A 25,319-nucleotide genomic window follows, 5' to 3' on the forward strand; every position below is an offset into this window, starting at 1 on the left:
AACCTTGATGTCAATGAGGTGATAGGATTTGATGACATATCACCAATCATCTTAAGGGAATATTCCAGGGAATTGTCAATAGCATTGGCATGGATGTTTAATAAGAGTCTTACAATAGCACAGGTTACAAGGGGGTGGAAAGAAGGTAAAATTGCTCCACTGTGTAAAGGTGGCGATGAGGCTGTGGCTTCAAATTATAGGCCAATCTATAATTCTTGAGTTGTGGAAGGTACTAGACAGATTGGTGAGAAGTAGGATACAGAATTGGGTTGAAAAACAGCAGCATTCTTTGTGGTTATCAGCATGGGTTTGTTAAAGGGGGAGATGATGTTTTACTAACTTACTTACGTACTACAACAAGGTAACAAATACCTTGGAAGGGAAGATGCATATACAGTGGTGTACTTGGATTTTGCAAAAGCTTTTGATAGCACAACAAACTATTAAATAAATTGAAACAAATGGAATTGGATAACAGCCTTCTGAGTTGAATCAGTAACTGGCTGTTGTATATAGGGGTGTGGTATCCTGTAAGAGAAAGGTCACTAGTGGTGTACTGAAGGGGTGGTCAGTTTTGTGACCATTTTTGTTAAATTTGTATGTTAATGTATGGGGATGGGTTTAACTAGTGATATGCTGCTGTTTGCAGATGATGCAAAATTGAGGAGAGCAATACAGAATCAAGCAAATGTTTTGGCCTTGCAGGAGGACTTGAATAGATTGATTGCAGAATGGGCAGATAAGTGGAACTGTCAGTTCACTGTTTCTAAGTGTGAGGTTTTGAAATTTGGTAAGCAACAATAGATTGCAAAGTATACACTTGGTGGGGAAACTTTAAAGGAGGTAGAGAAAATGAAAGATCTGGGAGTGGTTGTGGAAAAGGACCTGAAGTTCAGGGACCACATTGCGCAAGATGAGAAAACATCACATTGGATCGTGTAATGATGTGGAGGACCCTGATACAGAATTAAAGAAGTTATGATGTCATTGTATAAGGTCTTGATCAGGCCTCATATGAATTATTATGCACAGATCTGGTTGCCGGGTTTTTCATGGTGTTAAAGATATGTTGGAAAGGGTCCAGAGAAGATTCACAAAGGTTGTCAGTGGACTTTGGAATGTGGAGTATGAGGAAAGATTGAGAGAATGTAAATTGCAAAGCCTCGTGAACAGGAGGAAGAGGTGGTGGTGGGGGGGTATGATTGAGATATATAAGCTAGTCAGTAGTTGTTATCAGGTTGACATGGAGGAGATTTTTCATAGAAAGAGAGAGAAGCGGATAGAACAAGAGGCCGGTGGTGGGAAACTGTATAAAGAGAGTGTGAGTAGAGTTGGTGAGTGGAATGCATTGCTTGAGTGCATTGTGAATGTAGACACATTAAATCATTTTAAGGCACGGTTAGATGAGCATTGTGTATACTTCCCATGATGAGTCTCTGACTCTATGGAGGTCAGATGTTAATAATAATAATAATAAGAAGAAAAACTTAAAGTATGAATTGAAAACCTACATAAAAACAGTGAAAACTATGGAATGCATGTATTATTATTATTATTATTACATGACACCTCCAGGGAGTCCAAAGACTCATTGAGGGAGGGCACCTGCTCTCTCCACCACTCAATCCTCCAACTGACCACTACTACACCAATGCCATCTACTGGCGACCACCACCAACACTAGTATTTCCATAAACAATCACAAACATCCATGCCCACGGCAGGATTCGAGCCCGCAGCCTTTTGGCTGGAGAGCGGACATGCTAACCACTCGGCCAACCAGGCCAACAGGCAATGTATATTTTAAGATAACCATAACAATGCGAAGGCAGAAATGGAGAAGAACTTAATTGTGAAGTAGAAGGAAATAAACTGGAACAGGTCAAAAAAATTGGATTACTTTGTTGCATTGATCATAATAGACAAGCTAAATTATGAATAAACTATTAAACATAGATAAATTTAAAGTAATCCGCTATGATCAAACTTGGAAAAATACAAATTTCTCCAAAGAACTTAAAATCAAAGTATATAGTTCATTGGTACTCCTCACATTACTTTTTGGTGCAGAGACTTGGGTTATCAAATAGAAGGAAGAAACAAGTTTGACAGGCTTTGAAAACAAGCGTTCAAGGAAAATAAAATTATGGACTAAAATGAAAACCAGTCACAAGATAGGAGGAATTTATTTCCTCCTATCTTGTGTGATTATAATTACATTATGATTACTTGTCCTCATATGTGTTAAGTTAATTGGTCATCTTCAACTTCTTTTGCATCTCTGCCTTTAGAAGTAACTGACTATATATATTTTGTCCTCTTGGCCTTTATCTCACACTTCTAATTGCTACTACTTCTTCTTCTTTCTATTTATTCATTGCCTGATCTTGAAATTACTGATGCATTTAACATTATTATCATTACATAACACCTCCAGGGAGTCCAAAGACTCATCGAGGGAGGGTACCTACTTTACAACTCTCCATCTCCACCACTCAATCCACCAACTACAACTACTTTCATCATTTACACCAACGGCATCTACTGCCGACCACAACCACTAGTATTTTCACAGACACTCACAAACATCCATGCCATGGTGGGATTCGAATCCACAGCCTTTTGGCTGAAGAGCAGATACACTAACTACTTGGCCAACCAGGCCAGCAATCATCATTTTCATCGTCGTGCTTTTCAAGGATTTAGGACTAGAGTGGCCTGTTCTGGCCTTAGAAGTCATCATTGAATCTCTTTAGAGGATATCCTGGTTTTCTTTTTCCTTATGGGTTGTAATTTAATGCTGCTTTTGGTAATCTTTATGTTTTCGTTCTTGTAACGTGTTCTATGCATTTATGTTTATATCTTTTAATTTTTTCTTTTACTGATTCCTGGTTTAATTCTTTCGTAATTTCTTCATTTCTTTTGTGATCGAATAGAGTATATTTTGCAGTTTATCTCATAAACTTCATTTCAGCTGTTATTAATCTTTGTCTTTTTGTTTTATAGTCCAGATTTCACATCCATACAATAGGACTGGTAGGGTTAAATGTAAGATACTTTTAGTTTGGTTTGTTTTTGAACTAGGTTAGGTTTAAATATAGAGTTAATTACACCTGTTATTTTTAAATATTTCACAATTTTTAGGTTTATATCTTTTTCATTTTCATATGTAATCATGCATCCTAGGTAGTTAAATGAATTCACCTATTCTAAAATCTTGTTATCTATTACTATTTTAGTTCTTATTGGATCTTGTCCTTTAAAGGCCATTGTTTTTTATTTTTCTGTTGATATTATTATTCCATAATCTTTGGCTATTTCATTTAAATTTAAAATATCTTTCTGTAAGCTATCTTCAGAATTTGTAATTATTATTTGGTCATCAGCAAAAAGGAGAGTGTTTAAGTTCATAGTAGGAGAAAGTTTAATACCTTGACAGAAATTTTTTTATTCCAATTTATTATTATTTCATTTAGATAAATATTAAAAAGAGTTGCTGAAAGGGATATCCATGTTGGACTCCTTTGTTTCTCTCTCTCAGATATGATAGTTCATAATTTAATTTTATTTGTATTTGATTATTTTCATATATACTTATGATAGCTTTAAGAATATTATTTGGTATTTGTCTTTCTTTTAATATGTTAAATAAAATACTTTGTTTAACTTCTGTTTAACAAATGCTTCTTCAATGTGATATGTGTTTCTAAATTGTATTCTCCTCTTTTCTCTATTATTAATTTTAGGCATTATTATTAATTGGTCGTTCAAAAAATGACATTAAATACCGAATTGCTAAGGCAACCGTGGCCCTACAGAAGTTAAAACCATTGTGGGGAGATAACAGAATAGCAATCACAACCAGACTAAGACTAATTGACACCTTGGTGAATTCTGTCCTTTTGTATGGTTGTGAGGCCTGGACTTCATTGAAGGAAGATGAGAGGAGACTCCTGTCTTTCGAAATGAAAACTTACAGAAGACTTTTGAGAATTCCCTATACTGCTCACGAAACCAATGAAAATGTCCGAAAACTGATTGACTCAATAGATGGGAGAAAAAGGGAAAATATTCTGACAGTCATCAGAAGAAGACAGATGAAATGGTTCGGACATGTGGAGAGGGCTAATGGCATTCCAAATCAAACCCTAGAAGGAATCGTTCCGGGATCAAGGGTTAGGGGCCGACCTCGATTAAAATGGACTGATAACATCAAAAAATGGACAGATTCCTCCCTTTCTCAACTGACATCAAGAACAAGAGACCAAGACGACTGGAGGAGGCTAGCAAAGAGTATCACCTACCAGCCATGAATGACCCAATGGCTCATTTAGGACTGTGGGAGAAGAAGAATTTTAAGCAAAGGGCTGGGTCTATACATGATCTTCCTTTTCTAAATCCATTTTGTACTTCTAAAATAAAGCTTTCAGAATATTTTATTAGCTTGTTTTTAAAATTCTGCTATATATTTTGTAACAGGAATTTAGAATAATCTCTACTTCCTTTTTTTTAAAGATAGGGATCACTATTGCTTTTTTATTGCTCCTTATTCCCGCATATTTATAATGCAGAAAAGCACGAATAGTCCAGATCATGTAAAACTTACTTGTGTGTGTATATGTATATTGGGGGGGGGGGGAGGAATCAATGAAAGGATCTCACCTAGACAATACTAATATGCAGATGTGGTCTAACAAGCACATTCCTGCACTTCAGATTCTTGAGCCAGCCAAACTGATGACCATTTATTTCAATGGAGTATTTATACCCTTTATATCTCACAATCCCCGTCTTTTAACTGAAAGGATTTAAAAAAAAAAAAAAAAACCTAATTTCTTAGTGAGTCGACACTCCCTCTCTCAAGATCCACTAGTCATTGAACAGATTTGAAGATCTCGGTAGACCATACTGGCCTGGATTTCTTATTTTAATTAGATAAAAATTGACATTTCTGTCAGATTAAAATAAATAACATGATCTCATGTTTTGCTGATCTAAAGAATTTTTTTAAGGTTTTTTTTTTTTGGCAGGGAAATTTAGAAATGAAGTTTGTATTCTAAAAATAGTAATGATTAATGAAAAACAGTGCCTCTGTTAATGAAAGCCTTCTTCTTTTGAAATGATACTCTGTTAACACTGGATAACACACAATTTGCCTCTGAAATGAAAATAGTGTTTCTTTACTAATTTCGATGTGCTGAACATGAAAGTAGCTATTGAATCATTGGCTGATGCAATGTAGTTAAGTCATGACATCACTGTCATAAGGTGATGCAGTAATTAGTATAAAGTGAAGTCTCGTAGAGTGAACAAATGTTTGCGCAACTTCCTAGGCTATACTCCCATTTACTCCTGCATCATAAGTACTACACAAGTGATCCCTGCAGTGTTAATCTAACAGTAGTGATGCCTTATTCTTGTGTTAATAGTGCAAATAACTTTTGTTATATTTGTGGGAAAGTGATATTTGCAATCCAGAAAAAGGCCATCACTCCATTAGTGAAAAAAGACATATCAGCTTTATTTTGGATATAAGATCAGGCAACAGGATAAGGCCTGGGCTCCACACATATGCTGTAGTACATGTGCTAAAAATCTTCCAGAGGCTGAAAGATGGTAAAGTGTCGATGCCGTTTTCTGTTCCTATGATTTGGAGGGAGCCAAGCAGTCATGCAAATGACTGCTACTTCTGCATGGTACCACCTGTTTTGGGAGGCATCATGAGGAAAAAGAAGTGGACAATAGCGTATCCGAATATACCATCTGCTCTCCACCAGTTCCGCATGGCGAAGGACTTCCCGTTCCCGAACCTCCAAAAGAATTTTTCATCGATTCAGAGGATGATGAGGATGGAGGCAAATTGATGTTGGGTTCTCCTGATCCTTTCTTCGGCATCTAATGATGATCAACATGTTAGCCATGGTGCATCATCTGCTTCACACATTCTCACACTGAAAGATCTCATTCCAAAAGAATTTTTCATCGATTCATAGGATGGTGAGGATGGAGGCAAACCGATGTTGGGTTCTCCTGATCCTTCAGCATCTAATGATGATCAACATGTTAGCCACGGTGCATCATCTGTGCCACACATTCTCACAGAAGAAGAACTGAAAGATCTTGTTCACAATCTGGAGCTGTCTAAGCCAAAGTAGAGTTACTGGAGTTGGGATCAAGACTTCTACAATGGAATCTTCTCAAGGAAAATGTCTGGGTGACTTGTTTTGCACTCATCATGAGCAGTTTGCACCTTACTTCTGAAAGGAAGATGACCTTGTGTTCTCCTGTGATGTAGATGGCTTGATGAACTTCGAATCAAACATGACCCGCATGAATGGCAATCCATAGATTCATTGAAATTGAGTCTCGAGGTAGTGTAGCTGCATAATGGAAACAGCTTCCATCTGTACCAGTCAGGCATGCTGTCTATATGAAAGAAAACTATGACAACCTAAAATGGCTGTTGGTGGACTGTCTTCAATACAGCAAGTACAGCTGGCATCTCTGTGGTGATTTGAAGGTAGTGTCTAGGTTGATGGGTCTACAGCTGGGATATACACCCGACCAACGACTTTACACTATGTGAAGAGAGACTAGCCTGCAAGGAAATCTCTGAAGGTCGGAGAGAAGAATGTGCAACACCAGAACTGGCAGAAATGCACAAAATAATGCTACTGCCCCCTACAAAGTTTTTACCAGACCTCAAGCTTGGTCTGGTAAAAATGCTTTATAAAATCCATGGAACCAGACTGGATCAGCTTTCAAGTAACTGGCTGACAAATTCCCTTGATTCAGTGAAGCGAAAATTAAAGAGGGAGTTTTTGTGGGGCCTCAGATCCAAGAGCTCTTCATTGATGAGATGTTCAACAAAAAAAAAAAAAGCTTGGGATTCATCTGGTGTCAACTGACTTCTTTGGAAGTGTCAGGGCAGAAAACTACAAGGAACTTGTAGTTTTCTGCCCTGTGGTTCAGGACCTGTTTGTCTCTTTATCACAAACTTGGTTGCAGTATGTCCTTAAGAATACACTTGCTCTGTTCCCATTTGGATTTCTTCCCCGTCAACCGTGGCATGGTTAGTGATGAGCACTGTGAACATTTCCATCAGGAAATTGCAACGATGGAGAAATGATACCAGGGAAGTGGCCCAATTCCATTTTGGCTGACTATTGTTGGACACTTGCTAGAGATGATCCTGAGCAGCTGTACAAGAGGCAGGCAAAGCAACATTGGATGTAGAAGCTGACATTTACTGGTATATGTGACAAGTACGTATTACTTATCACATATATTATATATGAAACTATTACAGATCTCTCACAAACCATAGCCAATTTTGTATTTTCATTGTCATATTCGTGTTCAGCACCTTAAAATCTATAAGAAATGATTAAATTAATCTTGGAGGGGCATGACTTTTGTAAAATTTTGTTGTCCAGTGTAATTCACCTGTTTCCTTTTAAAATGAGAATATTATGGCAGCAAGTGAAGGTGAGTTGTCTAGTCTCATATATACGATCAAAAATACGACGCCATTGTTCAAAAACTGTAGTGTGAGAGAGTTTGTCCGGTGTGATGTGTGTGGAATGTATGCATTCCCGAATGAGTCTGGAGTATGGGTTGAAAGTGATAGTGGTGGGAGAATGTGTAGAAAGTGTATTCAAAGTGAGGAGTCGAAGTATGTGTCAGGTTGTGAGACAGTTATGGTTGAAGAAAGCCAGAATGCGAGTGAAAATAGTGGCTCGATAGGGAATTGCGGTGTACAAGATGGCAATGTGAGCGGTGATCTAAGAAAGAGTGAGAGCAATTATACAGAAAGAGAAAATGGTTTGAATGATAAAAAAAATGAGGAATTATTTGTAGGAAGTGAGATCGCTAGGCTGCGCGCAGTGATACAAGATGCGCAGCGGCAATTAGAGCACCTGCAAAACTCTTTCCAGAGTGATTCGGCTAACGGAAATAAACAGCGTGGGCGAGTTTCCGAAATGAAGGAGAGAGTATTGTATGGTGACTCGTTATTAAGAGGAGTAATAGATTGGAGTGTAACTAAATCGTACTTGCCGGGTGCGAAATTTAAGGATGTAAGTGAGAGCATTAGAGTGCAAAAACAGAGGGTGAAAGAAATAACAATTGTGGCTGGTATGAATGAATTGAAAGGTGATAAATTTTTTATGAGAGAGGACTTGAAAGTATTGTTAAAGGTAGCGAAAGAAAAGAGTGACAGAGTTAGAATGGTGAGTCTGTTACCGCGGTATGACAGAGAGGAGTTTAGAAGGAGGGCCATAATCGCAAATGATATTATGCGCAGGTTATGCGGACGGTGTGGTGTGGAATTTGTGGACGTGTGGAATGAGTTTGATGGGCGAAAGGACTTATACAAGATGGATGGACAGCATTTGAATGGACTTGGTGTGCGGAGACTAGAAAAAGTGTTGCTGAATGAAGTGAAAATGGATGTTCAGAACCAGGGAAACTAGAACTACCAAGGAGGGGGGGAAGTGGATATCCAGACATCAGTGAGACAGTTGAGTGTAAAAATGTATATAATGTACCTGAGCCAGCAATAAGGACAAAAAATGGGAATGGGATATTTAGAATAACGCATCAAGATAGGGGTGGGACAAAGGGAACACTGCAATTCATGTATACTAATGCCAGGAGTATTAGGAACAAGAAGGAAGAATTTTTGGCCTTGATTGGCTCTTCCTGGCCACAGGTTATTGGCATTAGTGAAACATGGCTGACGGAAGATGATATAGTTAGTGGGATAGAATGTGTAGGTTATAGTATGTTTAGGAGGGACAGAGAGAATAAAATTGGGGGAGGGGTGTTATTGATGATAGCTGATGAACTGCAGCCAAGGAGAATTGAAGTATTGCAGGATAGTGAAAGGAGCTCATTTGAGGCTATTTGGTGTGAGATTGATACTGGCAGAATAAAATATACAGTTGGGTGCTGCTATAGACCAGGTGATGGAATAGATGGTGGAGATGGTATGCATAAACAAATTGATGAAATGAGTGGAAGGAGGGTAATTATTATGGGGGATTTCAACTATGGTAACATTGATTGGAAGGAGGAGAGGACACATGTGAGGAAGGAAATGGATTTTATTCAATTATTAAGGGATAACTATCTGAAACAGCATGTAATTGAAAATACTAGGGGTGTGAGAGTGCTTGACCTGGTAATAGTATCTGAGAATTTGACTGTAATGAATATGACCATGTTGCCACCTATTGGTGAGAGTGATCATAAGGCCTTGACCTGGGAGGTGGCTAAAGGTGTGAAATTTGTGATTAAGACAGGGTATATGTGGAATTACCGTGCTGGCAAGTATGACAAGCTTAGGAGATTGCTTGGATCAGTGCCATGGCATGTACAACTGCAAGGGCTGGACGTCGATAGAGCATGGGAAGTGATCAAAGAGCATTTACAGGAGGTTATGGCTGATTGTATACCTAAGGTCCGAATAGTGAAACAAGGAGGGGTTAAATGGATGAATAACACCATTAAGCTTGAGCTGCAAAAAAAGAAACAACTATGGAGGGAATTTAAAGAAAGGGGTGACCTGCAGGCACACGAACGGTATAAAGTACAGGCTAGAAGGGTAACGAGTGTGGTAAAAACAGCAAAAGCCGATTATGAAAGGAAACTAGCTATGCAAGCAAAAGAGAATCCCAAACAGTTCTTTCAATATGCTGCAAGCAAGAAAAAAACTGTACATGGCAAAATGATTTTAAGGAATGACGATGGTAAAGAGTTCACTGAACCAGTCCATATAGTGGAGTTACTGAGCGCGCACTTTGCAAAAGTATATCATCCAGGTGGTGACGTTGAAAAAATGAAGGAACCATTAGTTTATATGGGAATTGTGATGAATGAAGTGGAGGTGAATAGTCTATTACAGAACCTTAATGTGAATACATCTGTGGGATTGGATGGTATACTGGCACGGGTCTTGCATGAAGCGGCTAAAGAATTATCAGTGCCCTTGACCATGTTGTTTAATCTGAGTCTCAGGTCTGGCTTAGTCCCGAAGGCGTGGAAAGAGGGGAAAATAGTTCCACTGCATAAAGGAGGATCCAAGACTATGGTTGCAAATTACCGACCGATCAGCATATCAGGAGTCGTTGTCAAGGTCTTGGAGAAAGTAGTCAAGGGAAAAATACAGGAATGGATTGATGAAAATGAGATACTGTACAGAGGACAGCATGGCTTTGTGAAGGGTAGATCATGCCTCAGTAACTTGCTCAAGTTTTATAACAAGGTGACGGCTGAACTGGATAAGGGAAATGGGTTTACAGCGATACTGCTGGACCTGGCAAAGGCGTTTGACAGGATACCACATGGAATTCTAATCCGTAAACTACAACATATGGGAATGGATATAGGGTTGGTGAGATGGATAGCTGGGTGGTTGATGGAGAGATATCAAAGAGTAGTTTATTCAGGAGTAGAGTCCAAAAAACGGCCTGTGACTAGTGGTGTGCCACAGGGTTCTGTTTTGACCACTGCTGTTTATGTTCATTAACGATATAGGGAATGGTCTAAGTGGGACAGTTCATTTGTTCGCTGATGATGCAAAGTTGGGTAGGGCGATAGTGAATGCAGAAGATGTCAAAGTCTTGCAAGATGACTTAGATAGATTGGAGTTCTGGACTAAGGAGAATGGATGTCAATTTAATGTGACAAAATGTAAGGTTATGCATTTCGGAGTGAAAAGATTAGCAGCAGTATACCACATTGGTGGAACTGTACTCCAAGAGATTGATGAGGCCAGGGACTTGGGAGTGTTGGTGGATAGAGAGATGAAGTTTAGGGGGCACATTGCGAAAGTAGCTAAATCAGCTCATCAACTCACTTGGTTGTTGAAAAATACATTGACGAGCAGAGAAAAACAAGTTATTGTACCTCTGTACCGAGCCCTGAGAAGACCTCATCTCGACTACTGTGCCCAGATTTGGTCACCTCGGTTCCTTCTTGATGGGGAGGAGGTTGAGAGGATCCAGAGGCGAGTGACTAAGATGATAGCAGGTCTATGGAATGCACCATATTAGAACAGGTTGAAGATTTGTGGGTTGCAGAAACTAGTTGATAGGCGAAAAAGTGGAGATATGATTGAGACATTCAAATTGCTAAAAGGATTCTATAGGATTAATTCAGATGATATTTTTGAGATCAGGACTGGTGGTGGGAGAACTAGGGGACACCCATGGAAGCTGGGCAAGAGCGTGGTTAGCAGGGGTGTTAGAGCTGGGTTCTTTACTTTTAGAGTGGTAAATGAGTGGAATAAGCTGCCAGAGTCTGTTGTGGGTGCTATGACAGTGAGCGAGTTCAAGGCAAGGTATGATAGATACTGTGAGAATGTTGAACAGCTGTGTGAACATGATGTTTAGGGCCTCCCTCGATGAGTCTAAGGACTCCTGGAGTAGCCCGTGGTAATAATAATAATAATAATAATAATATGGAGTTGGTAGGGTTTTCCCCCTCCTGAAAACTTATTCAAAACAGTCAAACTAGCCAGAAGAAAAGAACATTTTCAGTTTACAGACATAGTGTCATATGTCTGTAAAGACTTTTTCATTTCCTATTTTCTAAATAACAGTTACAGAACAGGGTAACTGTTAGATCTGGTATTAGAGTAGCTTGGTATTAGAGTAAATTAGAGTAGCTAATCACCACATCATTTTGAGTTTCCAACTCAACCACCTCCCCAATCCCCTTGCCCAGATCTACACTAGTGATTTACCCCTTTTTGGTTATAAATTTTGTACAATTTTTGGTAAATTTTATTTTATTTGTAATTTCTTACTTGTGTATTTTTTCCTTTTAATTTTTTTCTTAGTATATTTTTATATATGTGTAATTTTTTCTTTGTTTTTTCTTCCCTGTGTAATTTCTTAATTTTGTAATTTCGAAATTACTTGTGTGAATATTTTCCTATTTTTCCTTTTAATTTTTTTCTTAGTGTATTTTTATCTATGTGTAATTTTTTCTTTATGTAATTTTGTCCCTGTGTAATATCGTCCTCGTGTAATTTTTGCAGCGCAGTTTTTTCCTGTGTAATTTTGTCCTGACATTGTTTTTTTGTAGTTCTCTTTCGTCTTCTTCAATAATAACAATGTCATCTGCAAATCTCAGATTGTTAATTCTCATTCCATGTACTGATAATCCTTTTGCATCTTCCTTCATTTTATCCATTGCTCTTTCTAAATGTGCGATGAAAATGCTAGCAGGCAGATTAGAGGTTATTCTTTAAAAAAAAAAATGGTGTATTTATGATCTTTGGTATAAAGAGATAAGCAAAACTTTATTTTTATGGGGTAACCTTGTATCAGAACATGTTTAGTTTTTTTGACTGCAACTCTTTTTAAATTATGAACGTACTAAAAATATTAATGAAATTATCATAAACCAATATTATTGCCTACCTTTTCTCTATTTGGCAATTATGAAAATCTAAAAATATGATTAAAGATGAAATCCATTAACAGGGTGAAGTAAAGCTGTTTTGGGATAGCCGTCATCATACTATCCTGAAACAGCTTTATTGCTCTGTGACACTTGCTGATCTATGGATCTGCGAGTGTCACAGAAAGCATTCTGGATGATATAGAAACAGTTATATTTTAGCAGTATTTTAACCTTGGAGTTTAGGCAAAATGAACTGATCCCCCCCCCCCCACTCCCATTCCAAGGTAAGCAAAAACATTTTTACATAAGAAGTATCTTGACTACTTGTAAACAGATCAGTGTAAAAATTTATCAGTGGTTCCCAAACAAACTGTGTTTGTTTGGGAACCACTGATAAATTTTTGAAAATTTTACTTTAAATTCTAAGTAAGTAGTTTGGACCTAACTACTTAATAAATGGAACTGTTAAGTATTTCTTTTTGCTAGAAGCACCATGAAAAATTTGAGACACTAAGGGCACTACGAACTGAGAAAGTTTGAGAACCTCTGAAATAAAGCATTTGCTCCCTATCAAGTTGTGCTTCGTATCCTATAAAGCACAGCAAAATGCTGAAAAGTGATGTGTATGTTGTCATGCATTATGGTTAGTCACCTTCAGACTGCTTTCAGCCTTTTATTAAGGCTTTAAAAAAAAAAAAAAAAAAAAAAAAACCTCTCTGAAAGGAAAGGTTTTCTTATTCTTCTTGCTTTGAATATTTTCTTCTTTTACATGCCAAGCCAACTCTCAGCTGTTTCCATGTATTGAAATGATATGACAAGTGTGAAATCACACAGCACCAAGAAAATCAAACAACAGACCGCCAACATAATGGCTGATTTGCTCATGGTACTTTCATACTGATGTTTTTGGTCAGTGTTTGCTCCTGAGCATTTATAAATATGGAGCACTTGTACTGATTTGTTTATAAGTTCCTTATATCTTGTCATTTCATTTTAAAACTTTCCAACTTATTAAAACTGAATTTAAAAAAAATTAACAATACAAAAATTTAGAAGAGGTTACATAAGCATCAAAGATAGATAACTGTGAGGTGATCTCCACATAATGTAGAGAACTCACCAGAGCTTCTCACCTACTGTCCAATCCTCACCTTATTGTGGTGCAAGCTGTTAGTAGGTATCTACTTTAATACTGAAAAATTAGGATGGGCTGACAATTTAGGATTTAGCCAATCAAACTAATTTCTTATTGGCTTAAACCATAACAAAATGTTGGCACAATATAATAGAATTTCATGCCGGCTGGAGCATTCCCCAGTTAAGCAAGACCCCCCCCCCCCCTGCTGTTTTCATCAGGGTGCTGTGGTGAACAGGGAAAACTCAGCTACTGGAACAAACTCCAAATCACTGACAGCTGAATTTAAGATTGACATCATAAGAGACATCAACAGAAAAGAAATGGAACTGGCAGAAGAATTGGAGAAGTATCAGATTGACATATTTGGTGTTATTGAAACAATGAAGAATACAAACAAGTGAAATTATTCCAAATAGCCATTACAAAATGCTATATTCAGGCAGTATGGATCAGGGAAAAGAAGGAATAGTAACAATATTCAGCATTAAACATGAAGATAAGCTTCTTGAATAGCAAGCATAATTAAGCAAAGTGACGTGGACAAACATCATAATGGGGAATTAGACAGTGAGACTTATTTGTGACAATGGTCTGCAGAGAAGGTTCTACTAAGAAAGAAACAAGTGGAGGAATTTTTCAAGTCATTACAGTAGGCAGCTGACACAAAGAAAAAGGGAAGTTTGTCCTAATTGGAAAACTTAAACAGATTAGGAAATGAATACAAGACATACAGAAGTGTTTGAGGAAAATTTGGAGAAAAAAGTAAAGCTGTTAAATAATTATAGTAAATACCTATTGGATTTCTCTTCATGACTTGGTATTAATCATTACTAATACCGTGTTCCAGCATAGATGTGCACAAATTCACATGAAGAGAAGACACAAAAAATAAATGTCTTATTGACAGCATTACACTATGAAAATATCACTATTAACAATAGTGATATCATCATGCTGGTTCAGGATACAACAGTATACAGGGAATCTGAAGTAGGAAGTGATCACCATTTAGTTTTGAGTTGAATAAAATTGAATATTACATTGAAAATTGAGCAAAAAAGTTTTAAAGAGAATGAAAGTTGACTTGCTTTCTTAGGGCAACTGTTGACTCAATATACAAATATTATCCAAGTAAAACTGAAAGAGTCGGAACACAAGAATCAAACCTTGAAGACTCATTAGCAAACCAAACTTGAGGTGAAGTTTTCTATCCTTGCAGACAACAAAACTCTATGGTGGACTCAGGAAGATAAAGAGGCAGTCATGGAAAAGAAGAAAACATTGAAAGTGCCTAACACGCAAGTCAACAAGCTCCAAGAGAATACAGAGAAAATGTAAAAATATGAAGCAATGTGTAAAGCATCTAAATAAAAGTCACGGGAAGACTTTGGCAAGAATATTCAAGGTGCAAAATGTTCTGGAGTGTATAGAAAAGGTTAGTATTTTAAAAGGAATCAAAGATAATAACGGTGGCATGAAAACTGAAGAAAAAGATATTCTATATATCTGGAATAGTTTCTTTGAAAGAATGCTAAATGAAACAAGAAGTGACAGAATGTGGTAGAAAAAATAGTCAAGAGAATGCAATCAGGAGTACATATCAGTACTTGATATAGATAATGCTGTCAGAAACATGAAATATTGAAAGGCAGCTGGAGTGGATGATGTTCAGTCAAAATGCTGAAATATGGAGGTATGAAAGTTTATAGTGGTGACATTACATAATTCAGATGGCCTGATCACTGGGCCAAGTTCGAGATAATTGGAATACAGATATCATAGTACCCATCTATTAAAGGGGAAATAAAACCAAACATAAGAATTTTTTATTTTCTTATTCCTTCCCTCCTCTTTTATCTTGTGGTGTCAAGAATTTTCTATTCATTTAACCCCTACCATATCGAGGATAAGGTAGTTAGCCCTATGCCTCCCAGGTGTGTGTCCTATGTCTGTAGATGCGTGTTCACAGGTTGGTTTTTGCCTGTTCTGGAGGACGAAAAATCTGAGTTTCTGGGTGAAAAAAAACCCCTACCTCTGTATGAGACCAACTAACTCACCTTTCAACGAAAGGTGAGTTAGCTGGTCTTCTTTCATCAAAAGAAGTCCAGATAAAGGTTCCTCACATTGCTGACGGGAAATCAAACCCAGGTCTTTCCGACCAAAGGGCTTCATCTATACTGACTGAGCTACGGAGGCTAAACATGAGAATTATAGAGGAAATTTCTTACTGAGTATTCCAGTAAGATTTATATGAATATATTTGAGAAGGTAAGAAAAATTTGAAAAGGGAAACTAGTTTTAAGCCAAACAGTGGTTGTCATGATCAAATTTTCTCAACAGATAGTTGAGAAATCATAGTCATGTAACAAGGATCTTATTCGAGTTTTGTAGATCTTGAAAAAGCATGGCAAAGTACCAAGAGAAAAAGCTGTTCAAAATGCTACAATTGTATGGTGTTAATGGTACATTATATCAAGCAAAACATAGTCTATATTTAAGGTGGTACAGAAAAACGATGTTAAATTTCATACAAAATTAATAAATTTTGTATGAAAATCAGCAATAAAAACCCAAAGACAATGAAAATAGGCAGAAACATTGAAAACATAAACTGCATCCTGAAGGTAGTTAGAAATAATCAGAATTAGCAAAGCTGGTTGGTAGGAAGTCACTAAATAAATTTATATAGAATAAGAGAGAAATTAGTCAAAGCAGTAAACTAGCTATATACAAGTTGTAAACAAACCCGTTTTAACTTATGGATCCGAGAGCTGGGTTGGAAACAAAACCACGTGGTCAGGTACTGAAGATCACTGAGAGTTCGGAGGAAAAATTACAACAGTGAACTGGTGGTGTATCTCTGTAGCTCAGTTGGTGCAGACAAACTGTTTGGTTGCAGAGACCCAGGTTCAAATCCCATCTACAATGTGAGGAATCTTTATCCGATCTTTTTTATACAATGGTGAGTTTTTTCTCTTAGAAACTTGGGTTTTTCTTCCCTCAGAACAGGCAAACTGGCCCTGTGAACACAGTTCTACAGCCATGAAATACTTATCCTTAGAGGGATTCAGCAGAGGAATGGCAAGCCACCTGCATTAAATTGCCTAAAGTCCCTAATCTGGGAACTCAGCCCCTTGGACAAATAAATGAATGAATGAATGGATGGATGGAACAGATGGCATCCACGACAGGACTATATTAAATAAAACATTATTTAATGTGAACCTGTAAATTGAGAATATAAATTGAGTTCCTTCCTAGCTGGGGATGCTAGAAGGAACTCAATGTTGTTAATATTCAGGAATATGTCAGCAGAATTTATCAAAGGTAGTGTGTTCAGTTAGCAAAGCAAGTGTTTTTTTGTCTGGATGGCAGAAAAAAGATCAGATCCAGAGGATGATCAAGCTCCAAGTGGATTGATACAGTAAAGTGCCTTAGAAGACTGGAAATGTATAATAGCAGATTAATTTGAATGAAAATTGTTGATAGGAAGAGGCTGAGTTCCCAGATTAGGGACTTTAGGCAATTTAATGCAGGTTGCTTGCCAGTCTGCTGCATTATTATGTGACACCTCCAGGGAGTCCAAAGACTCATCGAGGGAGGGCACCTACTCTACAACTCTCTGTCTCCACCAACTACGGCGAACCGTATCATCTGCTCCAATGCCATTTGCTGCCCACTACCACCACTTTATTTTCGCAGACAATCACAAACATCCCTGCCCATGGTGGGATTCAAACCCACCATGGGCTTGGATCCCATCTTTGAATCCCACCATAGCATATCTGCTCTCCAGCCTTTTGGCTGAAGAGCAGATATGCTAACTACTCTTCAAACCAGTAATATAAACCTTTCATGTGGTGTTATCATAATATTCTGTACGCTCCCACCTTTAGGGTACATATCAGGAATTTGTTGATGATGATGGAAATTTAGAATACATTTCTCTTATTTAGTGTCAAAATTCTGACTTTGAATCAGAAGATTGCAGGTGCCGGCCTGGTTGGCCGAGTGGTTAGCGTATATGCTCTCCAGCCAAAAGACCACGGGTTCGAATCCTGCTGTGGGCATGGATGTTTGTGATTGTCTGTGAAAATACTAGTGCTGATAGTCAGTAGTAGATGGCGTTGGTGTAGATGATGAAGGTAGCTGCATTTGGTGAGGTGTTGGAGACAGAAACTCGTAGAGTAGATGCCCTCCCTTGATGAGTCTTTGGACTCCCTGGAGGTGTTACATAATAATAATAATAAATTATGATGTTGCATAAATGATGATTTTTTTTGATGTTGCATATATAATTAGTTATTTTCATATCTTTTCTAACCATAAATTCAAGGAAACTGGATACAGATTTTATAGATTTGCTTGATTTAATTAAGACACTTTTTTTATATACAGACAGGCCTTTACACACACGAGTTATGTTCTGCAAACTTTAGATAACTTGAATTTTATGTAAGTCAGATCTACTATTACTACTTATAGTAATAATAGCTATTAACTACTTATGGCTATTACTACTTATGACCTGTTACCTACTAGTAAGCCCTACAAAATTACGTGTTCACAGTATAGGCAACAATAGTGCATTAACATGTTTTATAGATTATTTCTATTAGTTTTATTCACAGAGTACATGCACAAATTACATTTCAGTATGTAATTGTTAATGCAGTAATATGATAAGATATTAATAGTATGAGAAAATAGAAAAAATGTTTCATTTAGCCATGCAAACTTCCATATGAAATTATCAAGAGATGAATGAATGAACAGTTGCTTCTTTCTTCTTAATGTCAACATCTTCGTGTTGACATTAAAAATGTTTTTACCAGCATTATCCAGAAATTTTTACCATGAAAAAGTGTTATGTTATTACAGAAGCATCATGCTTAAGAGCATTGCATACACAACACACATCCTTTGTAAGTATGCATGCACTTACTTAACTCTCTCTCTATTCTATCAATAGTTTTAAAATTCTCTAATACTTGCTGTAATTCTTTCATCTTGATTTGAAGAATATTTGCTATCATTCATTAATCAGACCTCATTATGTATGATGATATAAGGATTCTGTATGGATTAGATATTGAATGTGATAATCCTTCACTATGTGTTGATTAGTCAACAGATTTCATCTTAGCATAATCTGAAAAACACATACTTTATGAGAAATGGAACTAAATTATTTTCAGCAAATAGTCAGTGTATAGTCAATGAAGTGTTCCTTCTTCCATTGCTTACTCTGACCATCTGCATATAGTATATCCAGCAGCCGAGTTAAGTAAAAGGTGCTGCTTGATAATTGCTTAAGAATAGGAGCATTCTTCTAATCTTAGCACAGATAGAAGCCTATATTAGAGTTCAAAGAACTGTCAGTATCTGAACTTATGATGGCTTAAAAAATCTATCAGAGTGTTATCTGAATTACTCCATGATAGTGGTTTTCTAGTTCTGCTGGTAGATGGCACTGTATTAAATGTTAGTTTTAGGGTGACCAACTTTTAAACATGAAATAAGGGAGTCTGGGTCACGACAAATTTTAGCGAAATTTTTGGGACGTGAATCCTACATTAATTTGTAGGATGGTTTATATTTAAAATATACAAATAGCAATTTAAATTATAGCACATCAAAATATTTAATATAATTTTAAACATTTATACTTACAATTAAAATATCCATACTTCTTAGATTAAACTTATTTATATTTATAAACAGATGCTGCAGCAGTTTTGATTTGTTGTCTCCTTGTGCAAACTGCAAAAACTCTTTACAATCTTAATCAAAATTGATCACTACCATTAGTTCTAATTTAATTAATTCTAAGCTACTTTGATTTCTCTGATCTGTTCTTTTATTGTTCATCATTGAGAACATTCTCTCAGTGTGGGCATTTGAGCCTGGACTACTTAACACAAAGCCTAAAATTTTACCAAGATTTGGAACATTGATTTTCTTGTTATTTAATTCAATAATTATGTTCACTTACTTTTGTTCAGTACTTCCTGATTTCACCATATTCATAACACCCACTGCACTACAAAATTCTTCATACAGATTGCCTTCATTTACAATATCAATATGAAATTGTTGAACAATTCAAGTCATAGAAAATGTCCATTGATAGCTTATTTGCACAGTCCATGCTTCTATAACTGATGTGTTTACAGTGTGAAAAACTAAGGCTAGCTCACCTGCAGTGTTGTTTAAGTCCTTACTTGTGTTACCAAAAAAGAGGTTCAAATTCAAAGAAGTCTTCACATCTCCCTCTCTCTCTGTTTATGTCCTTCAGTGCTAGAATGTTGTTTGCAGTCATTATTACCCCCATGGGTAATAATGACTGCAAACTACTTATGACTGCAAAATACTGAAGTCACGTTTACATAATATACAATTAGCTTTGTGAACGTTGGATGGCACAGGTTTTATCCATGAGTACCATTCTTTCCATTTCTTCAGATAAACACACAAATATTTACATTTCTTTTTTGGTGGAGTTTTTACATTATTACTTTCTGTTTCTCCATCACTATCCATCACGAAAATATACTATGGCACTCAATGTTCAAGGATACTGAAAATACTTTGAGAATGAATGCAGACACAATGGCTGGTAAGAACCTAAGATAGGAAACAGACAAACAAAATCTGGAAGTGCATATCGAAAATTTCTACTAACGATTTGATTATTCTGAATGGGTATCGATTATTAAAATGCCACCAAAGGTTACAAGATCAACGCAATGATATAACATCTTTGCCAGAACACCCATGTATATTCATTGGCCAGAACATAATTGTATCGATTAGAATTTTCCAAACTATCGATATTAGTATCAAATTGTATTTGGTGGTTATAATATATGAAAAATTAACGACAATGATTGATTATAAAAAATACGGGAGTACTTTTTAGACTTTAGTTTTCCACAGTAGGTAAGAACAGGCTCCCTCTCTGTGGTAAGCACTCTCTGGGTGACCTTTTGAAAAAAAAGCACAGAGGGTTCCCAAAAAAAGGGGTGATCTAAAAAAAGATCACTCTGAACCTTATTTCTCTAAACTAGATCATTCCAGGATACCCTACTTGGCACAGACAACACTGTGTCATACCTCAACTCTACTAAGTTGTAACTAAAAACCCATCACCATGCCAAACCTTCACCCTATCCGGTGACCGCCTACAACCCATTCTACTGTTAGGATAAGTGTGGTGACCTATATTTAACGAAACTTCACCATTTGAAGTTGACAGACATCATATTTCTCATATGATGATAACATGATTATATTTATCAGTCTCCAAAAACTGATAGCCATTCTGAACTTTTCCCATTTCATTCCATGAGACTTGACCATCTATATTTACAATCCAGCTATCCAAACAGTGAGGTCATCTTCCGGCAACCTCAACTTCCCAATTTCAGCTGGCTTCCCTATTCCAACACCACTGAACAAGAAACAGAAGTCTTTGCCACAAGTCACGACATAACACGAATCGTTCATCTACCTTCTCGAATTCCTGATAACCCACTTCATTCTCCAAATATTTTGTATATCTCTTTTTGACCAGTTCTCCTTCCAGATACACTGTTGAGGTCACCTCTCCTCTTGGCAACTCTGGCCACAATTTTGTACAAGTCTCCTCTTTCATAGAATGCCCCTTCCTCACCCACTCCCATCCTGACATCCTGTGGCACTACAAAGGACCCATCTTGGATGACCTCCAGAATTTCTACTTCTCCTTCCTTGGTCTCTGACTATTGTTTCCACTCATCTGATCCTAACACCTGCTGTGAATAAGTTACAGAATAAGGGCGCTTGTTCAGCCATATTGCAGTAGGCGCTGTCAATACGCTAACAATTCCTGTTAGCATAGCAAGTGCAGAAAGAAGTTTTTCCAAGCTTAAACTGACCCAAATTCCCAAGAAAGATTGGTTGGTCTAGCAACTATATCGATAGAGGTGGACATAGCTTATAATTTAAATTTAGAAGAGCTTATAAATAGTTTTATTGTGCGATATCCCTGTAGAGCAAACATTTAATTAATATTATTATGTAATCGTTTTGCATTAATGTTTCTCTTGTAATAAAAACAAAATAGCAATTGGAGATTTTCTTATATTTTTGTCTCATAATCCATCAGGGGCGATATTAATTGTTTGACTCAGGGTGCGATCTAATCTGGCGACGGCCCTGGGTGTCACAAACCCCAAAGATTTTAAATTGAATATAACTTTTTAACAACACATGGCAGTGAGTCATGCCTCAGTATCTTCCCCTCCCATAACCTGCTACTCGACTCCATAGACAACAGGCTGTTGTGCTCAAGCAAGTTTAGTGTGCTGGGATCCACCAGACCCCACCTTACCATAAGTGTGGCTATATTTACTTCCGAAATGTAAGTTGTTTTCATGTATATTCTACTAAAATATCATTACTGCTGTGTCTTCTATATTTTTACGTACCAAGTATAAGCAAATGCGTTTTCGTAAATATTTAGAGGGGATTTTGAGAATAATATCTTTTTTTTTACCAGATGAGTTATGAGCAGGAAGAATAGAGGTTACATCAACTTATAGATGACACTTTGACAGATGAGGAGCCATTTAGCGGAGATGATGATAGTGAAATTGATTTAGAATTAGTCAATAACCATGAGTCTGATACAGAACAAGACTGTGAGGAAGAATCCACTAATATTGATTAAAAAGATATGGATTTCTATAATACACTTTGGGTGGGTCTGTGAGACCCCACCTTACCACTTTCATTACATTTTCCTGCCTCACCAGTGCCGTGTTAAATGCCCACCAATTAATCACTGACCACCAGTACGGATTCTACCATTCAAGATCCACAGCTAACCTCGTAGCCTACATCACCCATCACGGAACATGTGCCATGGATAGTTTTGAAAAACTTGTGCTGTCACCTTGACATTTCCAAAGCCTTCTACTGTGTGTGTGTGACATCATGGCCTGCTTAACATATTGCCATCCTTTGGTCTCCTTAACACCCTCTGTAATTGAGCAGCTAGCTTTCTCATTGGTTGTTATCTGTGAGTTATGGTACATGGCCCCCTTTCTTCGAGCTTCACCATCAATGCCGGAGTGCCTCAAGGTTCTGTCCTATCATTTACTCTCTTTCTTCTGTTCATAAATGAGCTGCATACAATCACTACTAATCCTATCCACGACTTTGCTGAACAACCAGTGCCTTAAACATTGATCTTCATACTATCTTTCAATGAGGTGAGGACAACCTTGTCATATGTGAGTGTAAGAGCAGCAATGTTATATAACTGCGTTAGTGATGGAAATGGGCTTTATCATGGAAATGTTGACTAGGAGAGAACGATTTCGACTTTCTGTTCGTCCGGTTCGGACCCATCAAACGTGTGCAAAGATGTTTACATGTACAAGACACTAGAGAAGAATAGAGATTGCAAGTTTTCCAACTATGTCATGCAGACAAGAGTATACAAAAGAACATGCAGGTAGATTATTATGTCTGTACATGAATGCTAGGCATATCAGAAACAAAGGGGTAGAGTTTGTTGCTTTAGTCAGTATGTTGGGACCTCAGATTGTATTGATTAGTGAGACCCGGCTATTAGAATCAGACATACTAACTGGTATCGAATGTAATGGGTACAGTGTTTTTAGCTGTTAATGATATTGGACGACTTGAATCAGTTAGAGTTAAGACCTATGATTGTAGTACTTCTACTAGCAGTATTTCATATGCAATGAGTTTGAAGCCATCTTGTGTGAGGCGGAATCCAACAATATCAATTACATAGTGGGGTGTTGTTACAGACCTGGTGGATTAGTTGCTAGTGATGAAGAAATTCATCGCCAAATAGAAAAGATGAGCATGAAAAGAGTAATCATAACGGGAGACTTTAATTATCCAAATATTGATTGGGTAGCAGTAGAATCTCATGAGAAGAATGAAAATGCATTTATTGAGCTGTTGTGGGACAACTTCCTCAAGCAGCATTTGACAAAAGGAACTCGAGATCAAAGAGAGTTAGATTTTATTATAGTGTCGGAGAGTGTTTCAGTTAACGACGTGACTGTGATCATGCAGTACTCACTTGGTGTATGAATGTTCCATTCAGAAAAGGTTGCATGCTGAATTACAAAGCAGGAAATTATGACCATCTGAGGAGTATACTGAGTTCAGTGGAATAATATCAATTTGCTGGATGGGAAAAATATCAACAGTGCATGGGAAGCATTTAAACAATACTTAAATGATGTGATATCAGAATGTGTCCCGAGAATTTGAAGAATAAATAGGATAGGAGTCAAATGGATGTGTAACTGTATAAAGCAAGGGATTCATAAGAAAAGAATGATGTGGAAGGAATACCATGTGCATACGAATAATGTCCGTTATGAAAGTTATAAGCAGTAGGCTAGAATAGTCGTAACTGTTGTACTGAAAGCAAAGTCTGTGTATATGAAAAGAAACTGGCTTTGTGTGCTAAAAGACAACCCATAAGAATTCTATTGATATGCTGCAAGTAAAAGAAAGAATGAACACGAAAGAATAACTCTTCTAAATACAGATGGTGTGAGGGTTACAGACACACAGTAGCGCACCAAGGGTATTTGCCGCCCGGGTGCAAACTTTTATCGGCCTCCCATTAAAAAATAACTAAAAGAAATTGCATGTAGCATTCACTACAGTAAATAAAATATCAATGTTGCCGCCTGGGTGCAGTGCATCCTTTGCACCCTCGGGTTGGCACGGCCCTGCAGACACAGAAGAGGTTGTTCAACTAATGAGTGCCCATTTTGTTAAAATCTATCCACCTAGTGTACACGACATTGAGCCCACTGCTACCTCTTCACAGGATAAAGAAACCCAGGTGTATGAGGATGAGGTATTAGAGCTGTTGCACAATCTGAATAAGAATTCAGCAATAGGGACTGATGGGATATCAGCACGTGTGCTAAAAAAGTGTTCAGCCGAATTGGCTATTCCTTTGACCAGGCTGTTTAATATGAGTTTCAGAACAGGAAAGATTTTGCAGGAATGGAATGGAATGAATGTATGGTAATTCAATTGCACATGAGTGGTGCAAAAGACCAGTGTATTCAATTATCAACCAGTAAGTATCTCAGGAGTAGTGGTGAAGATTTTGGAAAAATTGGTTAGCACTTGCATTCAGAAATGGGTTGACAATGAATCTGTAATTTACAACGTGCAGCATGGGTTTACTAAGGGAAGGTCATGTTTTAGCAACTTGCTCGCATTCTATAACAATGTTACCATTGAACTAGATGGGGGGGGGGTAATGGTTACACCATGATACGTTTGGATTTTTGCTAAGGCTTTTGACAGAATATAGCATGGTAGACTGTTGCATAAATTGAAGAATATGGGTTTTGGTTATAGAATATTAGCATGGATAAGAGGATGGCTGGCTGACAGATATCAGAAAGTGGTATAACAGGGTGTGAGTCTGCAAGGTAACAAGTGGTGTTCCACAAGGATCAGTGCTTGGTCCACTGTTATTCAATCTGTATATTAATGATATTGTGAAGGATTTTACAAGTGATATGCAGCTATTTGCTGATGATGCAAAGATAGATAGGGTAATCAGGAATGCTGCTGATATGCAGTACTTGCAGAATGATTTGAATAGGTTAGAACTGTGGGCATGGGAAAATGGAGTCAATTGAATGTAGTAAGTGTAAAGTCATTCACTTCGGTGTGATTAGATATCCAATGTTGTATTACCATATTT

At 37.2% G+C, this 25,319-nt stretch overlaps 1 protein-coding gene across 4 annotated transcripts in view; it reads left to right on the top strand.

Annotated features, from left to right (window-relative positions):
- Positions 1 to 25,319, top strand: part of Zw10 (Zeste-white 10 kinetochore protein) — a 215,599-nt gene that overhangs the window by 16,456 nt on the left and 173,824 nt on the right. The window lies entirely within an intron of this gene.

Source organism: Typopeltis vanoorti, chromosome 1 (assembly GCF_054136105.1).
Source record: "Typopeltis vanoorti isolate ZY-2024b chromosome 1, IOZ_Tvanoo_1.0, whole genome shotgun sequence".
In the NCBI taxonomy this organism is placed as follows: domain Eukaryota; kingdom Metazoa; phylum Arthropoda; class Arachnida; order Uropygi; family Thelyphonidae; genus Typopeltis; species Typopeltis vanoorti.